The sequence below is a fragment of the Schistocerca americana genome, chromosome 5 (genome assembly GCF_021461395.2).
Source record: "Schistocerca americana isolate TAMUIC-IGC-003095 chromosome 5, iqSchAmer2.1, whole genome shotgun sequence".
Lineage (NCBI taxonomy): Eukaryota > Metazoa > Arthropoda > Insecta > Orthoptera > Acrididae > Schistocerca > Schistocerca americana.
In genome coordinates, this window is record NC_060123.1 from 88,656,051 (window position 1) to 88,681,631 (window position 25,581).

The 25,581-nt window shown below is 44.5% G+C and overlaps 1 protein-coding gene across 1 annotated transcript in view; it reads right to left on the bottom strand.

Moving 5' to 3' along the window:
* LOC124616216 (pikachurin-like) overlaps nt 1-25,581 on the bottom strand; it is a 976,895-nt gene that overhangs the window by 685,034 nt on the left and 266,280 nt on the right. The gene's annotated exons all lie outside the window — the stretch shown is intronic.

The following is a 25,581-nucleotide window of genomic DNA, read 5'->3' on the forward strand; positions in this document are numbered from 1 at the left end:
TGGCTGACGTCGTTTCACCGCCTTCTCTTCTCTTGCATTCCTACTCTTCGTTCCGGCGCTTATTGTTACGCCAGAACAGAAGGCACTGGTTTAAATCAATGCCCACTCGCAGGTAATGTCAGTCATTTCCTTTTGTCAAGAGCTGAAAGTGTTTTCTCATAACTTGATAAGTTGTGAAGCACTTCTATTTCAGGTTATTTCAAGTCACTTTGCAACCTCACGTTTTGTAATAAGGGATTTAACATTATTGCCGGGTCAAGACTCCCTCTCACGGAGGCAAACCTGCTAACATCATTCTCACGAACCTTGTCGTCCAGTCTCAGACAATACTGACGCTTGGGACGCGACGGTAATTATATACTCGTACATTCCGGTAGCGCTTGCATCACGTTCCTTCGAGTTCTACTATTAATATGAGAATTAGACGTATAATTGACGTTTTACTATTTTATGTACTATGTTAGTAACTTGAGAACTATTCGGTAGAGACTCATCGTATTTTCCTCTGTTTGTATTCTCGTAATGTTCAATCTGTACAGAGGTTTCTTTCAACAGTATAATGGACAATCAAGGTCTGAACAGCGTTCACAACTCGAAATTCAATGAGCGTAGGTAACTGTGAGTATCCGCATTAGTAATACGCTCGGAGAACAGTTCTTTTCTATGTAAATGTTTGCGGCATTCTATTGGCTCAACTCCTACAACTTCTGACTACCTGGCCACAAAGAGCACCGGTGCAGAATACTTAAGGAGCTGCCCCCAGAGGTGCACGAGGACGCGTAAAGTCGGCTGTCCCCTCGGTGGTGCTAAACTCGGCGCCTGCGAACTTTGTCGCGAGTGGCGGTTGTGGCCCCTGGTGGACAGAGTCGGTGGTTGCCCAGCCCTGGTCCGCAACTTGGAGGGCTCTGCGAGGAGTTGGCCGCCCAGTTAAGCCGGCTGCGTTCTTGCAGGAGATGCGGGCTGGGCGCTCTTCCCCACTACTGCTGGCGCCACACTCACCTAGTTTACATGGGCTCCAAAAATCGGATTTTGTAAATCGATTTCCCAATACCGCTCCTTGTTGGTCATGTTAACACTCCAAAATCTTTCCTGGAAATGAGGCTCTAGTTTCTGGTTTTCCGGTTCCGCAATCGATTTTCACTCCCATGTAAACGTACAAGTGGTTTTGAAGCGTTATAGCCTTGTCGAGTTTTGTGTTGTGTTGTTCCGTCTCGTGTTAAAGGTCTCGTAATATCGAGGAAACGAGCTTTTCTGCAGCCAAGGTGGTAAGGAATTACTGGGCCGAGCAGGAAGTAATTCATATGCTGTCCATAAGGGAGGAAAAGCGTACCTTACGTTTTCTATACGGAAGGAGATTCCGAAAAGGTGGCAGAAGCTACTGAAGTAGGTGGAAGCTTACGAATATCCGGTCTGTTAAGTCTGGTGTACCTTTTCATATAAAAGTAGTGTGTGTGTGCTTTAAATCTAAATATTTCTTTTCTCCTTTAAATTGCATATAACTTGAAATATTACTGTATTTCAGATCAAAGTGGAAATCTCTGAAGGAAGATTTCTACGAGTTCAAGAGGTGGAACAGTACTAGTGGAATCTAACGGTCAGACTTTGCTTTTTACGACGAGCTGGTCAGTGTCTTGGATCGGAGAATGGTTTAATAGTCAAATGTGGTGCAGAATCCACATCATACAATGAAGGTGAGCGTTTGGCTCATAAGAAAACAGTATTTTCTTTTAAATTGATGTTCATGAGCTTAAGTAAAACGCTACTTCCTACAATTTTTTGTTGTACAGAATCCGTAGAAACGGACCATGAAACGAGAGAATCGGAATCTCCAGTAAATGAGGAAATTTCTTATGTCGTATCTGCGGAGAATTCTTCCAATTTTACTGTCACTGCAACCAACAGACATGAGAAAAAGTGAGTGATGCTTATGTTTGACGTTTATGTAGCCTTACCTATTGATACTGAGTTTTGTGATTGATAAGCAGTGGTGGTCACCATCGTTTCTTCTGCAATGATAGTTAAGATGACTTAGTGTGATTACGCAGTGTTCATATAACATTTATTTGTGACACGTAAAATCTACGTAGTGGATCTATTCTTGTAGTTTTCGTTGATTATGTACGATGTACGAAAACAATATGCATCAAAATAATCGTTGGTGGCTTGTCCATTATCTATTAAATGTTTTCAGAATTTACTTTGGGGTTTTAGTTTTTATGATGTGTTGCCGGTACGACAACATTTATTTGTTGTTCACCTTCTCTTGCCTTGCTAATTCATAGCGAAATTACCGCTTTCCAAACTAATCTAGACACCGACCTACGTTACAGACTAGTCTGTCACAACAAACAAGTTTTCAGTGGAAAGGGGGGAGGGGGGGGGGGGCTCCAATATAATACTAGCGGCGGTACATGGTTAATCATGTACTCACATTTTTGTATAAACCCATTGTATATGTTCCACGAAATGGAGCATATATTGTGAACTCAGTGTTGTACTTTTTATTCAGGACGAGGGACTCAAACTGGTAGAGGAGGTTATGCTAGTGTTCCAGCTACGTTTGCGCAGGGTGTGTGTACAAACCAGCTGAAGATATAAAAAGGTCAGTAAAAATGGTAACTCTCGTTCTTTTTTACATCGTGTGGATGTTAAATTCATGGACAGCACAAGGAATGGGGATCTTCAGAGATAGGCCATTACAATTTACTCATCAAAGAATCTACACGGAAAATAAAACTGACTTCGAGTGTGTATTTAGCTTACGTGGCACATATCTGTATGTAGGAATTAACGTTATACATTTCTCCTCTGTAGTTCAAAAGATTTGCAAAATGATTATTGCGCGAATTTTTACTGTGTCATTGAGTTGCAGTGGAAGTTATCATCGGGTACCCAAACTTGTCTATATTGAGTAGTGAATGAATTTCATGTTTCCATATTATTGTGGGTTCTGTCTATGAATCCGGCAATGCTAATATGCTAACAGCTTAAATTTGGGGACATTGCTATCACTTTTTAAGCAGAAATGTGATTTACTTTATAGTCTCTTAATCTGATTGTCTAGTATTTGTCTTCATCCTAATTTTATTAAAACATCTAAAACCCATTCCAAGGATTTCATTGTTCACTGCAAAGAGTGGCTTTTGCAACTATCATACCTATTTAAGAATAATTTTCATAAAGTCTCAAACATTGTCTTACAAAAATAAATGAAAATCTAAGTGCTGTTGTGAACACAAAAAGAATATTGGCACCTGCTGTATGTAACTTCGATTATATTAGATACAACATGTTTCAGTAACGTGACATTGTGATGTTTTTGTTACAAAGTTATTCTGAAATTCCTAAGATGTTTGGAGCTCATGCATTTGAGCACTGCTCATCCATGTTGAGGGAATTTAAGTAAGTCATGAAAGTTTTAAAAGCGTCCTACGCTACAGCTTACCGGAAGAACTGAATAGGCATGGGATGAGTAGCTGCTAGAAAACAAGTAAGAAAGATACACAGAAGAGACAAGACAGCTAGTTACCACTTTCGGAAGTGGCCTTCTGTCTATCTATGAAAGAAGTGCTCAGCCCCATTTCAGATCTTACCCACATGCCTCCCAGTTCTTTCCCCAACTTGACTTTTTCCCATCACTTTCTCCAGCTCAGTCACTTTCTCCAGCTACATCCGCTTTCCCATCTAAATCCACTTTCCCGTCTGCATCCACTTGCAAACATGAAAACATGGAATATAGCAAAAAATAAAGTAGTTGTTGAAAAGATCAAAAAATAAAGTACTTACTTAAAATACCTGTTTTCTGTCGGTAACTGTTCCAAAATTGACCTGTTTTACGTATTTTTGTACATAGTACTTAGTGTGTACACTGTACTTGCTAAATTCTTAATCGGTACTTCTTAATGAATAACTGAAAGCACAGAATGTATTCCGACAGTCCCTTTATCCTTTCATCCTCTTGGTCAGATTCCATGCAAGTATATACACTGGGCTGTGACAGTATTTCGTAACCTCTTCCCACTACATTTCACCAGTTTTTCCTGATTTGGTCTTTGTGCATTTCCACGACGTTGTGGAGTATTCAACTTGTTGAGGTTCAAATTCATAGTGTATATCTGTATATTTGGCAAGTCACTTCCATCGAGCTTTTGTGCCTACCAAAGGCTTTCTTCACAACATTCCTACTGGAGCTGAAATAAACTCCAAAACTCTCTTGTTCAGCTGTAACAGTCCCCATGTAAGTTTTCATCAGCCCTTTCATGAGCAGATACGCTGCATCACAAAGCAGCAACTTCGGCACAACAATCGTACTGTGCTTGGTGCTTAAGCAAATAAATTTACATTGGTAGAAAATATTAAAATCCTATACTATTGATTTTTGTTTTTTAAATGCCTTAACTGAGAAGTGACGTACACGATAATGAAATTATCATTTGCTTGTATATCAAAAAGAACTACTTTACATACACAGACTTCCTGATGTAACACATTTTTATGTTATATTGCTTCGTTCAGGAATTTCATAGGCTATACATGAGAAAAGTAAGTTTTCAGTTTCTCTGGAATTTATTTGCACTAGGTAACACACACACACAGTATGATTCCTAGATCATCTGTCTACTGTTATCACTTTGAATCAGGTGTACTGCCGTTGTTATTGCAGATTCTCTTCATGTGGTGTTCACTTAGATGCAAAAACGTCGTAGATAGTTACTAAATGATTTTGTGTAAGCGTAGCTTGTAACTATACTTACACCTTTAAAAAATTATTTAGTTTTTTATTTTTATTTTTCAATTTATTATGTGTTTGCACACGATTTCCGCAGACTATAACCTCAGCGTAGACTGCTGCTCATGTTATTTTGTGGCTATCCGATTTGTACCATTACCTCTGCAATTTTCGGAGCGTAAAAAAAATTCGTTAAAAATTTTATGTGGATTGTTGATGGCTGTGTATTTGTGTGTGAGGATTTTATAAATTACTAAACGTGTATCAAGTAATTGTTTATATTCAGTGGTGGTAACTGCATCAGAAATTAATCCAGCCTCTATACAGGTGCATTGAGAAATCAGCGCTATAAGAATAATTCTTTAGCTTCTGTCAATAACAGGTGTTTAGCAATAATTTTTAAACATGCTTTCTGAGGTCTTCCAGGTATCAGCATTCACACTATAATGTAATTACAGTGTATGGATAGACTGTGTCTCTGAAGTAGGTTATCATATTGTCGATCAACTGCTACCACGCTATGTATGTTGCCACTTCTATTGTAATTATCCTCGTTTGGTCCATGTGATTTTCACTCAGGTTTTTGAGCAGTGTGAAAGGTTACACAAAATAAATGTATAAGCCCTGCTAATAACTATATCTCTGTATTTTATTCAAAAATTTGTTTTTTATTTTTTGTTTTATTTTAACTTTGTTTTTTGATGTGTTACTATTTCAGTACATTACTATTAATTTGGACATAACCATAGCTTATACTGCTACTTAATCGATAGCCCAGATCACCTGAATGACGTTTTGTAAGCGCAATTGATGATTATATTTCCGCATTTTATAAATAATTGGTTACTACTTATTATTTGAGTACATTGTCGTTATTTTGCACGTAACCATAGTTTACAGTGCTGCTTTCATGAGATTGTACGAATTCAGAAAGTAATTTTTATTCCTATAGTTTTAAAATTCGTAAAAGAGAAGGAAATGTATATATTTTTTTTAAAAAAAGTACTTCAATGGCTTCGTACTTGTGTCTGTGGTTTTTATAAATTGTTGAATCCTGTATAAGTAATTTATTGTGTATAAGTTAGCAGTAACTGTACCAAATATAGGCTCAGCTTTACATAGATACATTGCTTCTTTTATGCCATAAAAACAATTTTTTCGTGTCTGCCTTAATTATTAATTGGTAGTAATTTTGTAAACACATTGTTTCATTTATTTTCGTCCACGATTAAGCCAGTACATTGTAATGTAATCATATAAATAGTTTCAAGTAAGATATACGTGTTACATTAGCAGCACCTGTCGCTCCAAGAGTCAACGCCTATCCTTTACTGGACACGCCTGCCAGTCTAGCCGCGCCCTGGCTGCGGTGTTGTGTGTATTGTGAGTGACGTAAAACGGATGTTTGTGGTGAATAACGGTGTATGTAGTTTCTTTAAATCTGACGTGCCTATATATCAGTCTTTTAGTATGTTATGTAGCTGCAAACTCATCAGAAAGAGTACCTTTGTTGCAATTTTCAAGATATATGCAATTGCATGTCCGTCGAGATACGTTGTGTATTCTGTTTTTTTTTTCCTTTCTTTTCTGTTGTACCTGACACTGTGCATTACAATTGTTTTGTATGTAGTGACACCCTATAAATGATTTCAAGATCTAAAGGTGGTAACACTGATTATCGAAACTGGTTATCGAGGATAAAGGTTATTATTAGTGAATTTGGCAAATAAGCTTATCTTGTCTAAAGCAATAGAACTTCGATGATTACACTAGTTTCGGTAACAACTTTTCGGAATCTCAAGCTCATAACATGTAACACCCACTTTATGTGTGTGTGTAATGAATGTAATAAGGAAGTATAGTTATCTATGCCAGAAACATGTACAAAGTAGTGTATTTTTTGAAACAAGCTCTATAGATGTGTAATTTTGGCAGCTACCCTTTTCAAATTAGTTTTTCCAGCAGACATGTAACTGCATAGTTTCTTACTTAGCATGTGCTTCTTTTAATTTCTGATGTGAAATAATTCATAATGAGTTAATATTAATGTATGTTTTTGATTTTTGATATGCTATGAGTGAATCTTTCCTCTTTACTGTGCAAATGTTAGTCAATCAAAATGGAGCAAGTACAAGACTGTAGCGGTCGCGCGGTTCCAGACTGTAGCGCCTAGAACCGCTCGCCCACCAAAGCCGGCTACCTGTTTGCCATGGCTGGAGTTCTGCCATACAGGTGCTGCATATTCAGCAGCAGAGAAGCACAAAGCGGGGGCACATGTGAGGAGGCACTGTGGGTGGGCTCCCCAGCTGTTGCCGGTCAGTTTCCTAATAATTTGTTCCTCGCACTGACTTTCGTTTTTGTATCTGTACAGTGGTCCAACTTCATTCCGAGGTACTTTGGGGTGTCACAGTGGGTTAGCTGTTGACCTCTCCAGGTTATTCTCAGTTTCCTCCGCACCTCTCTGTTCCGTAAGTGGAATGCAGACACTTGTGTCTTGGAGGCGGTTGGCTTCAGGTAATTACTATCGTAGTAGTTAGATAATGCCTCAAGACTTATTGAGAGCTCTTCTTCCACCTTCGAGAGGATAGCGATGTAGAACTAAAATGTTCTCTGGATTACACTTTATATATCCACACTTAGTTGCTAGAAGGTTCAACTTTTCCAGTTTCTAGGAAATAATAATAATAATAATAATAATAATAATAATAATAATGGCGTGTGACGAGGGCCTCCCGTCGGGTAGACCGCTCGCCTGGTGCAAGTCATTCGATTTGACCCCACTTCGGCGACTTGCGCGTCGATGGGGATGAAATGAGGATGATTATGACAACAGAACACCCAGTCCCTGAGAGGAGAAAATCTCCGACCCAGCCGGGAATCGAACCCGGGCCCTTAGGAATGACAGTCTGTCGCGATGACCACTTTATTTTTCTAAATTTTAAGAAAATCGTCATGGACAATCAATGCATAAAAAACGGCATACTGAAGTAGAATGAGTATGAACATTGCAAGTTGTTTAAGACTATAGATACTGTGATAATGAATACCTCAATAGACAAGACGAGAAATAGTCATAGAATTTGGATAGACAGGTGTACGAAACGCAGCTTGCAAAGAAAGTGTGGGATGTGAAGAAACTGTGAGTCACAGAACGATTACTTCAACTGATCGACGAAAGGAGGAAATGCAAAAGAAAAATGCAAAAGAAAATGGTTGCCAGATGGTGAGATTCAGTCTCTCAAAAGGATCAAATACCTTTTGGAGAATTTAAGAGCGGAGATGTAAGGCAAAGCAAGACACCTGGAATAGATAACAATCCCTCAGAATTACTGAGCTCCTTGGAAGAACATACCACGACAAAACTACTCGTGACACAAAGGAATTAAGGCCATTATCTGCCAGTGATCGTTGGTTTATGTTAATGGGGAAAATTGAAAATTTTTGCAGGACTGGGAACCGAACCCAGGTTTCCTGCTTACTTTTTTTTTTTTAATCTTTATTGAATAAACGGAGAGTACATATATATACACAAAGCAACAGTTCTTCATAGTACCAGTTAAACATATAGAAATGAGTGATAGGTAAACAAATTATTAGAATAACATTAAATACAACAAAATATAACATACCCTGCTTTCTTCTTTTTTATTTTTTTTAATAATTTGTATTGAATAAACTAAAAGTACATATATATTCACTATGCAAGAGTTCTTGAAGGTACCATTTAAACATATACAAATGACTGTTAGTGAAACAAAAAAAAATATTAAAAAGAAAAACATTAAATACAACAAAATATAACATATTCTGTCTTCTTCCTTTTTTTAATATTTTTTTTAATTTTTTTTTTTTGGTCGATGCATGAGAACGTGGATAAGGGTGTTGCATCATGTGACAGGTAGGCATGGTACACCCCAACTTTGAGGGGGGTCAAGGAAGACGCTGCGGAGATAACCGGCAAAAGTTTGGCGGTAAGATGGTTTTCGGGTGAGGGTGCTATGCGTGGTCACAACTTTGTACCAGAAGTCAAGGACCGTATGCGGACCACTCTGAAAGAGGTATTGTAAAGCCTGTCCTCGAAACCAGATTAGGGTATGGTGCTTAGCAAGAGGGTAATGAAATGTCTGGGGCAACAACAGGAAATCCGGGGTTACCGTCGTTGGCGGGGCACGGAGGTAAAAGCCCACGATTCGTTGGATGAGGAGCCATACGTTTTGTTTCAGGGAGCACGTAAGACGGTGCTCGTCGATGTCTTCGAGCTGACAGTCAGGGCAGAGTGGGGAGGTGGCCAGTCCTATGCGATAAAGTCGGCTACGAGTCGGGAATTTTCCACAGACTAAAACATACCAGAGTGCAGACACAGACGACGGTAAAAAGGGTGCATGCACACACCCCCAAACCGTTCGCCAGTTATGTGAGGATGCTGTAGCTTCATGGGGTCGCAAGGGTTGGACAGCATAAACAAACGATAGTATTCTTTTGTACGGGGAGGACGGGTGACTGGAAGATCGGCCCGAACGTAGCTGAGTTCTATGAAACAATTGGCGACGTGGTACAAAAATGGAGAAATAGGTGCCACATTGATCAGTGGATCGAGAGAAGCTGGTCGGAGGATATCTAAGAGACTGCGTGTTAAGGACGGGACCGGCCCCTGCCAGTGCCGCAACAGAGTGTGGACAAAGAGTGCAGAAGATCGTGCCTGCACGTTAACGAGCCCGAGGCCACCTTTTGCAGAAGGCAGTGTTAGAGTGTTGTAGCGGACTTCGAAAAGTGCCCCTGCTGACACGAAATATCCAAAGGCTGATTGGATGCGGCGGCCAAGGAGTAACGGCATTGGGAGGATCTGGGCAACATACATGTTGGCATAGGACACACGTTGGAGTTGGTTTAAGTTACGGTGCACTTGACCGCGGACATGGTGCCGAATCGACTGCAAAAGCCGCCGGTAAGCCAGGGCCACTGTGCGGTGTGTGGAGCTCGTAAATTCGATACCCAAGTAACGAAGGGTGGTACTGACTGGGAGTGGGGTCGGCACCATAGCCGGGAGGCCACGCTCAATGTGCATCATAGTCGATTGACGGACATTAAGAATGCTACCAGAAAGACGTCCATGCTGGTGGATCCATTGGATGGCGTCATTGAGTTCCGTGGAGGAGCAGGTGAGAAAGAGGAGACCGCCGCATAAGCCCTACAGTGAAAGATGTAGTCACGCAAAGTGAGGCCCTGCAGTCTAGAGGTATGACCAGTGATGAGGGGCTCAAGTGCAATGGCATATAGTAAAGTAGACATAGGGCATCCTTGACGCACAGAGCGGCGTATAGGAATCGGTCCTACAAGCCTCCCATTGACTTGTACCATCGAGACCGCGGGAAGTAGTAACCGGCGAATGGCATCGAAAAAAAGTAATGGGAACCCCATACGTGTCGCCACCATGAGGAGGAATGGGTGTCGAACGCGATCAAAGGCACTCGTGAAATCGACGGATACCAGTGCTGCACGAAGGCGACACACCGACGCCAGTGCAATGAGGTCACGGCATTCTCCGAGGGCTGTTTGTAAGGTGGCCCCACAACCACGTGTAGTCTGCTCAGGTGAAAGGACCGTACGTAAGACGGTGCGTGTGCGCGCTGCTAAGAGGCGTGCATAGATTTTATAGTCTGCATTCAGTAGTGTAAGGGGGTGATATGCAGAGACATTAGACCCTCCCTTCAGTTTAGGCACAGGTAGAAGAATGTCAGTGACGAATTCAGGTGGAATTCTGAAGGACGGAGTAAAGAGTTCCTGAACCATTTCCGTCCAGCGAGGAAACATTAACGTGGTGAACGCCCGGTAAAACTCCACTGGGCGACCATCTGGTCCGAGTGATTTGTTCTTGGCCCCTTTCTTGATCGCATCTACCACCTCTTCTGCGGTGATTGCAGATATCATGGACGTTGACTCCGCTACGGTGAGGGTCCGATTAGGGGAAGGACGGAGATCATCAGGAATTGGTGTCGCCATCGGTTTATCATCATAAAATTGGCGATAATGTTCAGCAAAGGCAGACACCACTGCCGCCTGTGTTGTGTGGTGAACACCATCGGAGGTCGTGATGTTGGGGACGAAAAGTCGACGTCGACGACTATGGTCGGATGCTGCATGGATTGTGGATGGGGTTTCGTCGTGGAGGAGGTATTGTCGTCGGGAACGCACCACGACACCATGCAGTCGTGCACGTTGAAAAGAGAGGAGACGAGCTTTAGTACGCTGTCGTTCCCTATGGGTGTCAGGTGATGGAGGGAGCGCATCGAGCTCACGGAGGACGGCGTAGTGAAAATTTGTGGTGTCTCGATGCCATGCTGCTGCTTCCTTGCCACATTGTATGAAGGCCTTTCTGATCGCAGGTTTGGCACATTTGAGCCACCAATGGAACGTGGATGTGTACTGCGGGAGGCGTCTTTCGCAAGACGCCCATGTAGTGGCAATACATTGTCGGCAGTGTGGATAATTAAGGAGGGAGGTATTAAGCTTCCAGTAACCTCTGCTGCGCCACACTGACTGAGGTGGCAGAGCCAGGGAGCAAATGACGGCGCAGTGGTCCGAAAAGGCAAGGGGCCATCGTTCAGCTTGGGCGACTTCATTGCCAAGGTGGGCAGAGACATAAAACCGGTCCAGTCTGCTCGCAGAATGTGCTGTATAATGGGTAAAACCGGGGGTATTGCCATGAATTTTCTCCCAAACGTCCACTAGATGAAAATCTTCGATTAAGGTGAGCAGCGCCGGGCATGGCGAATAACCAAGCGTTTCGTCCTGCGGATGGAGGACGCAGTTGAAATCGCCTCCCATGATAAGGCGATCATAGCGGCCAGAAAACAGGGGTTCCACGTCATGTCCGAAGAAAGTGGACCGCTGCCGACGGTTCGTGGAGCCAGATGGAGCGTAGATATTGATGACGCGCGTGTCGAAGATGGTAACAGCCATCCCTCTTCCACAGGGAAGGATTGTCGTGTCCTTGAGTGGGATCCCTTCGCGTATGTAGAAAGCCACTCCACGCCCTGATTGATCACATGTGCACGTGTATGAGTCGTAGCCGTAGACTGGTGGTAGTGTGGCAACGTGTACTTCCTGAAGAAGGGCGACGACGACGTCAGAGGCCCGAAGCATGTCACATAGAAGTTTCTGCTTGGGTGCAGTGCCGATCATGTTGATGTTCAGTGTGGCAAACCGGTACGTTTGTTTCAGTGGTGGTGGACGCGCATCTACCATCGCCAAGGGAAGTATGAGGAGGGCACCGACAGGAAGTCCCGTCCCATCAGCTGCAGTGCCTCGCTTTTGATGTTAACAGGTAGCCTTGTCCGGCGGAGGCAACTCATCCGGAGGAGGGGGCGTATCTTCCTCAATGTCGTCGGCCCATGCTCCTGTGCCGTGGGTCTGTCCAACGTCCATGGGAATTGCGTCGTGGTGAGAGAGATCTGGAGTTGTCGGCGTGGAGACAGGCGTCTCAATCTGCGCACCGATCGTTACATTGTGCATGGCGACCTCTATAGTGATCCCGTCCTGCGAAACGTCTTGTTCATCGTGAAAATTGTCCGCTGACCTCTGCGTGGGAATGTCGGCTCGTTGGGTGTCGTCTTCGTCGTCGCAGGTGGCGACGCGTTGAGAGCCCGTGGGTGAACGGCGACGGCGTTTGCGCCTACGTGGCGAGCGTTGTTTGCGCACGTGTTCCTCAGTGTCGGACGACGGCAAGGAGGAGCGTCGACCTGGTTCGAAGGCGTCGGTGGCTACAACGAAATTGTCAAACAGGTGTTGTGAAGAAGTATTGGTCTCCTCAGTGTCCGGTGCGGGAGACTGTTCGGCGGTAAGGTTGTCAGGTGGGACGTCCGCACCGTCCATAGGTGACTGGGACGGTGGGACATGCCGATCGGAAGGACCGGGCGACAGACTGGACGAAACTGTAGACGTGACAAGAGCCGCTGCGTAAGTGACCGGTAGGCCGGTCATCGTGGGTGTGACGGACGCTTCCGACAACGGGAGCTGCGTGACACGTCGTTGAATGCATTCAGACCGTAGGTGACCTTCTTTCCCGCAACCGGAACAGGTCCGAGGTTGCGTCGTACATTATAATGGCACGGCAGCCTCCGATACGTAGATAGGAAGGCACGTGTTTCTGCAACTCGATAGGTTTGAAATTGTACCCATCGTTCGGCAACATGTTCCAGAACGTTGCCATAGGGACGGAGCGCCTCGATGACGACGTCTGCAGGTAGTTCGAACGGCAGTTCGAAGATCCTTATCGTCCGTGTGCCGAGACCTGCGTGATCGACGGTAACGGGTCCGACGGTGCCGTCGGAATGACAGAAACGCAGTCCACGTTTTGCCTCTCGAAGCACCTTGTCGCACGCCGCATCGTTGATCATTTTGACGTAGACGGTACTGCTAACTATGGACAGACAAGTGGTTACCAATTAGATCCGTTGGTGGTATTTTAACTTCATCGCGAATAAATCGTTCTGCCTCCAGGGTCTTGGGTCGGGCGAAGTCGGAACAAAAGTTGAAACGTAATGTCTTCTTCCGATAGTTGTGCGCCATGGTGGTCTACAAGGAAAAAGGCACTTAACAGCGGCCGAGGTAAAGTCAAACACACGGAGCGCGCCTCGCCCGCAGTGCTCTGGCGCGTGACCGCCTCGCAGCACTGCCGGCGGTAGACTGGTCACTCAGCTGCCGGGGGCGGACAGTTTCTAGGGAAATCTAGTAAGACATTGATCACAGGTACAATGAAAGTGATTGGAATGAGGTTACGCCTGTAGGTATGCAACACCATTAACGCGTAAGTTACGCGGTTGCGATATTAACTGTCCAAAGCTACTAGGAAATCCACTGTAGACACACAGCTCTCCCGCCAGTATGGCCGTTTACGAGACCGGAGCCGCTACGTCTTGATCAAGTAGCTCCTCAGTTTGCCTCACAAGGGCTGAGTGCACCCCGCTTGCCAACAGCGCTCGGCAGACCAGATGTTCACCCATCCAAGTGCCAACCCAGCCCGAGAACGCTTAACTTCAGTGATCTGACGTGAACCGGTGTTACCACTGCGGCAAGGCCGTTGGCACTAATTTACAACTGTACCAGTAGCAAATCTACTAGCACCACTCTGAAATAATTTGGTGTCTTTCTTCTTTAATACGTCTTAGTGGGTATCCCAGTCACCCTTTAGACCACGATTACTTCACGTATCAAGGTGGACGTCCGCTGTCGGCGAGTTCGTCAGACTCATCACAGGCAAAAGCCGAGAAACACGATGGTGGCAACATAATGGGCGTACTGTGTTCCTCGTGTAGTGTTCTGCGGTCGGCAGGAAAGAACTAACAGTCATTTTGAACACAATTTATTATAAGCAAAGAAAAAACACCTTCTTGGCGTACACTAAGTTTTAAACCCAAGAAAAACAAAACAAAAATACACAACTCTTGTAGTGGCAAACCAGATAAGGAAGCAAGACAATGGAAGAAAACACCGACCAAAAAAGTACTGTACAAAATACAAAATACAGCGTGCTACTACAATGTTATGGTGATTGAATACAATACTAGGGCCGGGGTAAGTACTGGCCGGAACTGTTCCTACCGATTAGTAAACACTGCCGATCTGACGACTGGTGGAACACTGTTAGATGTTGTCTAGCGAAGTAGTTCTTGTTTATTTGGAAAGTCTTTCATTCTTTCTGTCCGCTGGCAACGTTTCTCTCCGCGCTCCTGAAAGGGGGTTGGCAACACATCTTGCGTGTCGGTTGTGCGGGCCCTATAACTAGTAAGGAGCCAATACGAGATTCGGATACGGATCCTCTAAATCTACTCAGCATGGTTATGCGAGATTCGCATATCCTGCTCTTCTTTAAAGTTACTTGTAAAGTTAAGAATGTACATGCTGCGTCCGACATCCGGAATTGTGCGAGCTGGGGTGTAGTATGCCTGACTGCGGGAAAACGCATGTGAAGGATCTTTTCCAGCGGTGGCTGCACGGCTTCCAGTAGAGATACCGGCTCCTGAGAGGCGCCTCCCAGACGCTGCTGAGCCGCTCCAGCCGCCACAAGAGGGCGATACCGTGCAATCTGCCCCCACCCCTCACTCCCCAGGCTCACCCCCGACAGCACTCCAGGCCGTGGCTCCAGCTATGGCACTCGACGCCACGGCGACATCCCTCCACCGACCTCTTACATCCACACAAGGCGGCTGCTGCGACGCGCGCGGTGTGCTGTTTCCTGCCCTCAGCAGAGAAGAAGAAAGAAGGAGCGACAGAGAAGTGGAGAAAAGAGGAGCGGGCGAAATAGAGAGAGAGAGAGCGCACGGCTTCCCAAGAAATTAAATCTCATCCCTGTGAGCTGCGACAAACGAAAATACTCCACTCTCCTTTCGAGAGAATGCTACTCGCTTATTGCGTTAGCCGCTTCTGTTTTATTCGTGCCTTGTTTCTCTTCCTTTTCTCAGACATGCTATTTACTTTCACGAGCTACATCAGTGGTGTAATACACATTCCAAAACATGCAAATGGTTACGAAAAGTTCCTTGTAGGCACAATCAATCGAAAGATTCGCTGAATCTCAGGAAAGCAAGCACAGTATAAGACGTACAGTGTATGTTCGCAAAGGGATTGCTTCGATGAGTATTTAACTAATAAAATCCAACACGTTATACGGGACGCCAATTTTTGAAACAAACGAATTATACGGAGCGGTCAAGTGAAGCGTAATTGCATCTCCAGTGTTCTCAAAACCTGTTTATCAGACATGATCAACAGCACTGCGATAATGTTCGCAGAGGATGCTGTATCTTTACTGGGAAGAATCACCTAGGAACCATCATAAGGAAATGTACAAAGACTTGACCATATTTCTAGTTCGTACAACGAACAGCTACTTTAAATGTAGAAAAATGTGAGATAATATCTACACTCCTGGAAATTGAAATAAGAACACCGTGAATTCATTGTCCCAGGAAGGGGAAACTTTATTGACACATTCCTGGGGTCAGATACATCACATGATCACACTGACAGAACCACAGGCACATAGACACAGGCAACAGAGCATGCACAATGTCGGCACTAGTACAGTGTATATCCACCTTTCGCAGCAATGCAGGCTGCTATTCTCCCATGGAGACGATCGTAGAGATGCTGGATGCAGTCCTGTGGAACGGCTTGCCATGCCATTTCCACCTGGCGCCTCAGTTGGACCAGCGTTCGTGCTGGACGTGCAGACCGCGTGAGACTACGCTTCATCCAGTCCCAAACATGCTCAATGGGGGACAGATCCGGAGATCTTGCTGGCCAGGGTAGTTGACGTACACCTTCTAGAGCACGTTGGGTGGCACGGGATACATGCGGACGTGCATTGTCCTGTTGGAATAGCAAGTTCCCTTGCCGGTCTAAGAATGGTAGAACGATGGGTTCTATGACGGTTTGGATGTACCGTGCACTATTCAGTGCCCCTCGACGATCACCAGTGGTGTACGGCCAGTGTAGGAGATCGCTCCCCACACCATGATGCCGGCTGTTGGCCCTGTGTGCCTCGGTCGTATGCAGTCCTGATTGTGGCGCTCACCTGCACGGCGCCAAACACGCATACGACCATCATTGGCACCAAGGCAGAAGCGACTCTCATCGCTGAAGACGACACGTCTCCATTCGTCCCTCCATTCACGCCTGTCGCGACACCACTGGAGGCGGGCTGCACGATGTTGGGGCGTGAGCGGAAGACGGCCTAACGGTGTGCGGGACCGTAGCCCAGCTTCATGGAGACGGTTGCGAATGGTCCTCGCCGATACCCCAGGAGCAACAGTGTCCCTAATTTGCTGGGAAGTGGCGGTGCGGTCCCCTACGGCACTGCGTAGGATCCTACGGTCTTGGCGTGCATCCGTGCGTCGCTGCGGTCCGGTCCCAGGTCTACGGGCACGTGCACCTTCCGCCGACCACTGGCGACAACATCGATGCACTGTGGAGACCTCACGCCCCACGTGTTGAGCAATTCGGCGGTACGTCCACCCGGCCTCCCGCATGCCCACTATACGCCCTCGCTCAAAGTCCGTCAACTGCACATACGGTTCACGTCCACGCTGTCGCAGCATGCTACCAGTGTTAAAGACTGCGATGGAGCTCCGTATGCCACGGCAAACTGGCTGACACTGACGGCGGCGGTGCACAAATGCTGCGCAGCTAGCGCCATTCGACGGCCAACACCGCGGTTCCTGGTGTGTCCACTGTGCCGTGCGTGTGATCATTGCTTGTACAGCCCTCTCGCAGTGTCCGGAGCAAGTATGGTGGGTCTGACACACCGGTGTCAATGTGTTCTTTTTTCCATTTCCAGGAGTGTATAATGAATAGATAATAAACTAATGATGTCCAGTAACAAATTTAGTGGCCAATAACTAGAAATCGTCAAATCATTCTAGTATTAAGTGTAACATTAACGAGGAAACGACACCAACTTCACTTCGTACTTTAACCAGGAGAAAAACACTCTTGAAGGATATCAGCAACCTATCCCACGCGAAAATTTGATCCATGATTCTGACAGTAGGCAGTTACAACCTTCTGGAAGTACAGCTAGCATAGTTTCACGACCATGGGTTGTTTATCATTCACTTCGCACCACTGCTCCTGCCTGATGGCCGAGAGCGAAATACTGTGCAGTGGAATGAGAAAGAGGTTGGTTCAAAAATGTTCAAATGTGTGTGAAATCGTATGAGACGTAACTGCTAAGGTCATCAGTCCCTAAGCTTACACACTACTTAATCTAAATTATCCTAACGACAAACACACACACCCATGATTAGATTTGATTAGGTTAGATTAGATTTTCATTCCATAGATCCGTGCTGAGGAGATCCTCGTGGATGTGGAACATGTCAATGTTTTCTTTTTTAAACCTGAAATAACAATACTAATAGTATGAATATATACAGTACATCATTTGTTTCTATTAGAAAATTCGTCAATGGAGTAGAAGGAGTTGGCCACTAGTAAGTCTTTCACGCTCCTTTTAAACTGATCTTTATTTGTAACTAAATTTTTTATGTTTACTGGCAAATTATTGAAGATGAGTGTTCCTGAGTAGTGGACCCCTTTTTGAACTAAAGTAAGTGCTTTTAAGTCCTTGTGCAGATCATTTTTGTTCCTGGTACTGTATGTGTGAACTCCGAGGGAGGACTCGAACCTCCGCCGGGATCAGCCGCACAGTCAAGAAGTTGGTCAAATACTGTTCTGACACTGGTAACATGCTTAATTCATTGCGTAAAAGTGCGCGGTTTCTATCCTTCAGCTGCTTCCAGCGATCTCTTTGCACTGAAAATTTATCTGTTGCAAGTCAGAAATGCAGTGTGAATGAATTGAAGTGTAGAAATCTCTGTTGTGCGTTATTTTCTTTGGATTTTAAACCTGCCACTGTTAAAGAGATGTACATTTACAGGACATGCGCTATTCTTCAACATCACTGGTCTACTTGAATTGTAAATCGAAAATTATCAGCCGGCTGCTGTGGCCGAGCGGTTCTAGGCGTTTCAGTCCGGAACCGCGCTGCTGTTACTGTCGCAGGTTCGAAACCTGCCTCGGGCATGGATGTGTGTGATGTACTTAGGTTAGTTAGGTTTAAGTAGTTCTAAGTCTAGGGGACTAAGGACCTCAGATGTTAAGTCCCATAGTGCTTAGATCCATTTGAACCATTTGAAAATTATGAACTTCGTAATAATTCTTCTTTTAATTAGGTTCATTAATTTTGATTTTGAGGTCCGTACATAGCTTCACAATATCATTACCAAAAAATTGTTAAAATAATATTGAACTTATATGTGCGTGAGACTGAAAAATTACTTACTAATATTACGAGGTAGTTACCATTTTTCGCATTGGTATGAGATACTATTGAAATTTTTTCTAGCTGCAGTAAGGTAATATGCTGCTTTGTTTTAATATTTTACATGACAAGCCTTTTCGGCTTGTTGCCGTTATCAAGTGACGTCTAGGTAGAAGTGACGACCATATTGCATCTATAGTAAAGTGTAGTTAGCACACTCGACACGCATTCGGGAAGATGACGGTTCAAAACCGCGTCTGGTCATCCTGATTTAGATATTCCCTGATTTCCTAAAATCGCTTCAGGCAAATGCCGGAATGGTTCCTTTGAAAGGGCACGGCAGACTTACTTCCCCATCCTTCACTAATTCAATGAGACCGATGGCGTCGCTGTTGGTCCCCTCCCCCAAGTCAACCAACCAGTCAAGGGTTGTTTGGGAAGGAGACCAGACAGCGAGGTCATCGGTCTCATCGGATTAGGGAAGGACTGGGAAGGAAGTCGGCCGTGCCCTTTCAAAGGAACCATCCCGGCATTTGCCTGGAGCGATTTTAGGGAAATCACGGAAAACCTAAATCAGGATGGCCGGACGCGGGATTGAACCGTCGTCCTCCCGAATGCGAGTCCAGTGTTTAACCACTACGCCACCTCGCTCGGTCCAACCAGCCAAGCAGTAAAGTGTTTCTGTCACGTCTCGGTAAGTATAATAGTTCCTGTAGTTACGAAACGTAAAAATACGTTTCTACCATGATGCTATATGTTTACGTATCAATTTTTGTAACCATATAGTATCACAGTAAAGAACTGTCAATGCTGAACTGTCAAAATATCTGCTAAAAATGTATTTTTACACTTCGTAACCACAATAACTATTATATATACCAAGACACGACAGAAACACTTTACCGTAGAAGCAGTATGGTCGTCACATCCAACTAGTCGCCACTTGATAATGGCAATAAACCGAAACCGGTCTGTGGTGTAAAATGTTAAAAAACATACTTCCTTATTGCAGCTGGTTTGGAGCATTCATTTCCGTAAGGTCTTATACCGAAGTATACTACGCTGCGGGCCCAAGAGAACGTAACATTTTTCACATAGAATAACATCTGTGTTCTAGAACAATGTTTGGAGCAAGTTGGTCACATGTGTGCGCCTTCAGCCTCCTGTTCCGTTGCCTTCAACATCCCGCTAATAGGAAGGTCCTGGCTGTCACTCAGCTGCACAGTACTTTGCTCCGGGACTTCAAGCGGCTCCAGTTAGGCGGGGCGAGCGACACACAACCGATTCGCGCGAAACTATAGAAGCTGTACCTCCAGAAAGTCGTAACTGCCTACTGTCAGAATTATAGGCCACATTTTCGTGCGGTATCAATTGTTGGGGCTGATACCTTCTAAGTGTGCTTCTTCTTCTTCTTACAAGTTGTTGTTGTTGTTGTGGTTTCTTTGTGAGGACAATTACGAAATGCAAGGCAACGTAAAATGGGTGTTTGGGTAAGTGGAGTGCATCTGTGTAGCAAGTCGTTTATAAAACTGTAGTGTGAACAGTTCTCCATTATTGTCTCACTGTTTGCATTCATTATGAACTAAGTGTAACAACAGACATGAAACGGATATACACACGTGCTGCAAGAGTCGCAACACGTCACTAAGGACTACACGAAAGTGGGTCTTTGAAACACAGGCGACCTAGCTCGCTCAAAACCGTGTTGAATGGACTTAGAAACCTATATCAGAAGAAGACTGCGTGCCACTTTTGCTTCAACCACCGTTTATTTGACATAGCGATCATCAGAATATTAAGAGAGAGATATACGGAATTTACAGAAGCAAATGGACAGTCGTGTTTCTCTCGTTCAATACATGAACGTAATAGGACAGAAAATCGATGACATCGTGACGATTACCCTGTGCAGTGGTTCGCAGAGTATACACGTAGATGTAAACACGCGTTATGTTAAAAGGAAATACTCAGAGTTCGAAATACTTATGATTCCAATACGCATAGAATGTACCAGGTGATGGTGTGTTTGGCAATTTTTTCTCATTTTCATCGACTTCGTGATGCTACTGATGTGGATTTACACTTTGGCCGGTCACTAGTATTGTTAATATACACTGAAGTGGCATAAATACTGCTACAGGCATGCGTATTCAAAAAATGGTTCAAATGGCTCTGAGCACTATGGGACTTAACATCTATGGTCATCAGCCCCCTATAACTTAGAACTACTTAAACATAACTAACCTAAGGACATCACACAACACCCAGTCACGCGTATTCAAATACAGAGATATTTAAACAGGCAGAATAAGGCGTTGAGGTCGGCGACGCCTATATAAGACAACAAGTGTTTGGCGAAGTTGTCAGATCGGTTACTGCTGCTACAATGGCAGGTTATCAATATTTAGGCGAGTTTCAACTTGATGTTATAGTTGGGGCACGAGCAATGGTACACAGCATCTCCGAGGTAGCGATGAAGTGGGGATTTTCCCGTACGATCATTTCACGAGTGTACCGTGAATATCAGGAATTCGGTAAAACATCAATCTCCAACATCGCTGCGGCCGGAAAAATATCCTGCAAGAACGGGGCCAACGGCAACTGAAGAGAATCGTTCAACGCGATAGAAGTGCAACCCTTCAGCAAATTGCTGCACATTTCAGTGCGGGGCCATCAACAATTATTGTGAGCGTGCGAACCATTCAACGAAACATCATCGGCATGGGATTTCGGAGCAGAAGGCCCACTCGTGTGCCCTTGATGACTGCACTTCACAAAGCCACAAAGCTTTTTGCCTCGCCTGGGTCCATCAACACCGACATTGGACTGCTGATGACCGTAAACATGTTGCCTGTTCGGAATAGTCTCGTTTCAATTTGTATCGAGCAAATGGACGTGTACGGGCATGGGAACAACCTCATGAATCCATGGACTCTCATGTCAGCAGGGGACTGGTCAAGCTAGTAGAGGCTCTGTAATGGTGTGAGGCGTGTGCAGTTGAAGTGATATGGGACCCCAGATACGTCTACTTAAGACTCTGACAGGTGACATGTACGTAAGCATCCTGTCTGATCACCTGCATTCGTTCATGTCCATTGTGCATTCCGATGGACTTGGGCAATTCCAGTATGGCAATGTGACAACCGACACATCCAGAATCGCTACAGAGTGGCTCCAGGAGCACTCTTCTGAGTTTAAACACTTCCGCGGGTCACCAAACTCCCTATACGTGAAAATTTTTGAGCATATTTCGGATGCCTTGCAACGTGTTGTTCAGAAGAGATCTCGACCCATCGTACTCTTACGGGTTTATGGACAGCCCTGCAGGAATCATGGTGTCAGTTCCCTTCAGCACTATTTCTCACATTAGCCGAGTCCATGCCACGTCATTCTGCGGGACTACTGCGTTCTCGCAGGGGCCCTAAACGATATTAGTCAGGTGTACCTCTTTCTTTGGCTCTTCAGTGTATATTTCCATCCGAAAGCAGAGCTTTTTTCCCTGAAGGCCCCTAGTGCTTCAGGAATTTAAAGAGTACTATGTTAGTTCGTCAACGTTGATGATATCGGATTAAATGTTGTAACCACTCCCTGAAGTTGGGAGAAAATGAATAGACTCGGCGTCCCTTATCACTCTCGTCCCACTCTTTTCGTCAAGTTTCCACCCGCCAACATTTTAGTTGGCGCCTAGCGCCAATGTGCTGCCTAGTGATCTGCAACAGTCTCAGGTCTACCCATCTTCAGCCAGTATGTTGCGGCCCGATATCTGATGGTTATGTCGATCGGGAATTTTTCAAGCACCACATACAGCGAATCGACTGATATGTTGCCGAACACCCCAGATAGTTTATGCAGCACACTCCTCTGTCCCATCTGTCCTGCTCATGACGAGATAGAGTCTATGTGCCCACATACCAGCTGCAAAACTGAATAACGAATCGAAAAACGCAGAGTGGTACATTGTTATGTGTGTGATTGGTAGTCTGCTTCATGCCGAATTTAATGTCGCTGGTTTGTGAAGTATACTTTCGGCTTTGTTTGTGATTAATCGTATCTGTTTGTTGAAGCTATACCGTTTGTCAATATGTACCCCAAGATATATAGTTTCACGTTTTGTGTTTGTATTGTTTCGAACCTTTAAACATATATACACTGTTTCTTGTGCTGTTATGGATAATTTGTTTTGGTTGTACCACCGGAGCATTGTGTTTAGTATACCACTGGCTTCGTATTTCAACATTGCTCTTCTGCTGGCTAATATCACAACTAACAGGTCGTCAGCATGCACAACGATCCTGTTCGAACGTTCATCTACCTCAATTAAATTCAAGAGCCGTTCGGTTGTGATATCCCAGAAGATGGGTCCGCGCATAAAGCCTTGTGGACATCCTTCGGTAATCCTTCTAACCCCTTTGCCGTTGCCCTCTTGCCACTCAGACAATCTGTTCCTATAGAAGTCTCGAAGAGTACTTTACAGAGCTTAAGGCACCTGTAGTTCTTGAAATCGTGCTAAAATTGCTGACCAACAAATATTATCAAGGGTGCCAGCAGTGTCAATTAACAATCGAAACTGCGTACTTCTGTAATGTCTGTTCAACAATTTGGAAAGCCTGATTAATCGCTTCGTCAATAGATTTTTCAATTCCCTCTTGCCACTCAGCCAATCTGTTCCTACAGTATTCTCAAAGACTATTGTACAGGGATCCGGGCACAAGTAGTTTTCGAAATCGTGCTAACGAAACTGACCACCAAAGATTATCAAAGGCGCCAGAAATATCAATTAAGAAACAAAATTGCGTACTTCTGTGATGTCTGTTCTACAATTTGGAAAGCCCAATTAATCGCGTCGTTAATAGATTCTTCTGGTCTAAAGCCAAATTGGTGCTGACTAAGGCCATGGTGGTCACTGTGAGCTTGGAGGCGGTTGCATGAAAGCATCTCATGGGGCTTAGCCAATATATTTAACAAACCTATTGGTTGGTAAAATTTTGGTTCTGACGGATCCCTATCTCCGGCTTCTTTGATAATTACCGTGTTTGCTGTTTTCCAGACTAGAGGTACCCGTCACAGCATCAGGGTATCAATTATTAGATTTGATAAATAAGGGGATATCTGCAGTGAAACCTGGCGCAATGTTTCCGACTGTATATCGTTTGGTCCTGGTGCTTCCTCGTTTTGTAAGCCTACGGTTGCTAGTGCGACCTCCTCACGTTCAGATGGGCAGGTGACAGTCTCTGTAGTGCAGTCGCTATACATCGTCTCTTTAAGGCGTGTATGCGCTTGTGTATCTGTCCGTAGATCTTCATCGGGGAGGAGTTTGTCGAGCAGATTACAATCTCATTTCAACCAATTTTATTTCAGAAACTTTAATGTATGTTTATTTTAATTAATATCTAGTCAGAAGTAACAATAAGAAAAGAATATTTCCCGCCGTTCCGTTTTCCAAAAGGCTGGTTGGAGGAGTGGGGCGGTAGGATATACAGGAATGTTCAGAAGTCCATGCAGGTTTCAGAAGACAAGTCATGCGGAAAACAGACACACATCAGCGGACAGAGCATCTCTATAGGTGCTCAAGATGGGTTCCGTTAGCGATGTGGCGGCCGTCAAATTACGGGTGCAAGCCGTTGACGAAATGTGTCCGGAAAGGCGCCAAAGTAATTGGGTTGCCTATCTGCAGGACGATGTAATACGATGTTACAATACGTTGACGACTGTTAACAATGAAACTTGAGGATAGAGCAGCATACATGTACAGTCTGTAGTTCTGTAATTACAAGAATTATGCTATCCTTTAGCAGGCTTCCGTTTACCAGTGGGACACTGATACTGTGCAGTAACATGCAAAATATTCCAATTGGTTCTCTGATAACCTGTAGTGACATGCGTATGTACCGTTATGTGTGAAATGGCTAACGTACTATAGTTAGAGGTACCTTTCAACAGCAATTAAGACAGACAGCTCATGCGAAAAGCTGCCACACACATCTTCCAGAATACCGAAAGACTGACGTGCACTTTCGGTCGATGCAATGACCTCAACCAAGAAAGTGTTGGCTCATATTTCCTAGGTTTACGAGAAACGTCACATCTTAACCACCAATAGCCGCTGGTAAATAATTCTTTATTTATTTGGTTTTCTATCTTGGGATCACCTTCAAGTAATATAAACTTATTTACAACAGCCTACAGCATCAATTTTGCCCTGTAGGGAGTTGTAAATAACTGAAGATGATATGAAGAAACTGGTAGTATACACATATTTAGTAGCAGCTCATTGCGGCTTAAATCCTACAGTTAGTAGCTGTGGGGCACTGACTGAGAGAAAAACATGGTGAGCGCTACTCTCACCGTCAAAATTTCGTATGTCGCTCAGAGATTTTTGTATTTCAGTAAAAGGAACTCGTAGTCTGCTATGGCTTGTTACGTAGTAATACATGAAACTGTGAGTTCTTCATTTTGTTAGCCACATACCTCCGTACGTATAAAACACCTTGACAACAGTGAATAAAGCTGTAATACTCAGCTAGCAGAACGTAAAACACAATAGACAAACTGGTGCAACAGCCCGCAATACAGCGATGTCGTTGCCGTGCCTGTGGGAATATCCCAGCGTAGCGCCGTTGTGCCGCTTTCGCGTTGCGTACACGAGATGTATAATGGCGAATTCCACACCGATAAACCTCTGCCAACTGCTACGTATCCAGAATGAGATTTTCACTCTGCAGCGGAGTGTCCGCTGATATGAAACTTCCTGGCAGATTAAAACTGTGTGCCCGACCGAGACTCGAACTCGGGACCTTTGCCTTCGCGGGCAAGTGCTTTACGTATCATTGTCAACGTATAGGTAACATTTCTGGAAAAGCACCTGAATAGAACCAAACAGTAGTCAACGCAAGCCTCAGGTCAAAGGGTACAGTGGACATTACTGTTGTCAACAGTAAGACAGTGACTGATAAGGGGAAGGCCTCAGACACGGCCAACCGATTCGGCTCAAATTTGGCAGGTCGCTTGTGTACAACCTAAAACGAAGGAA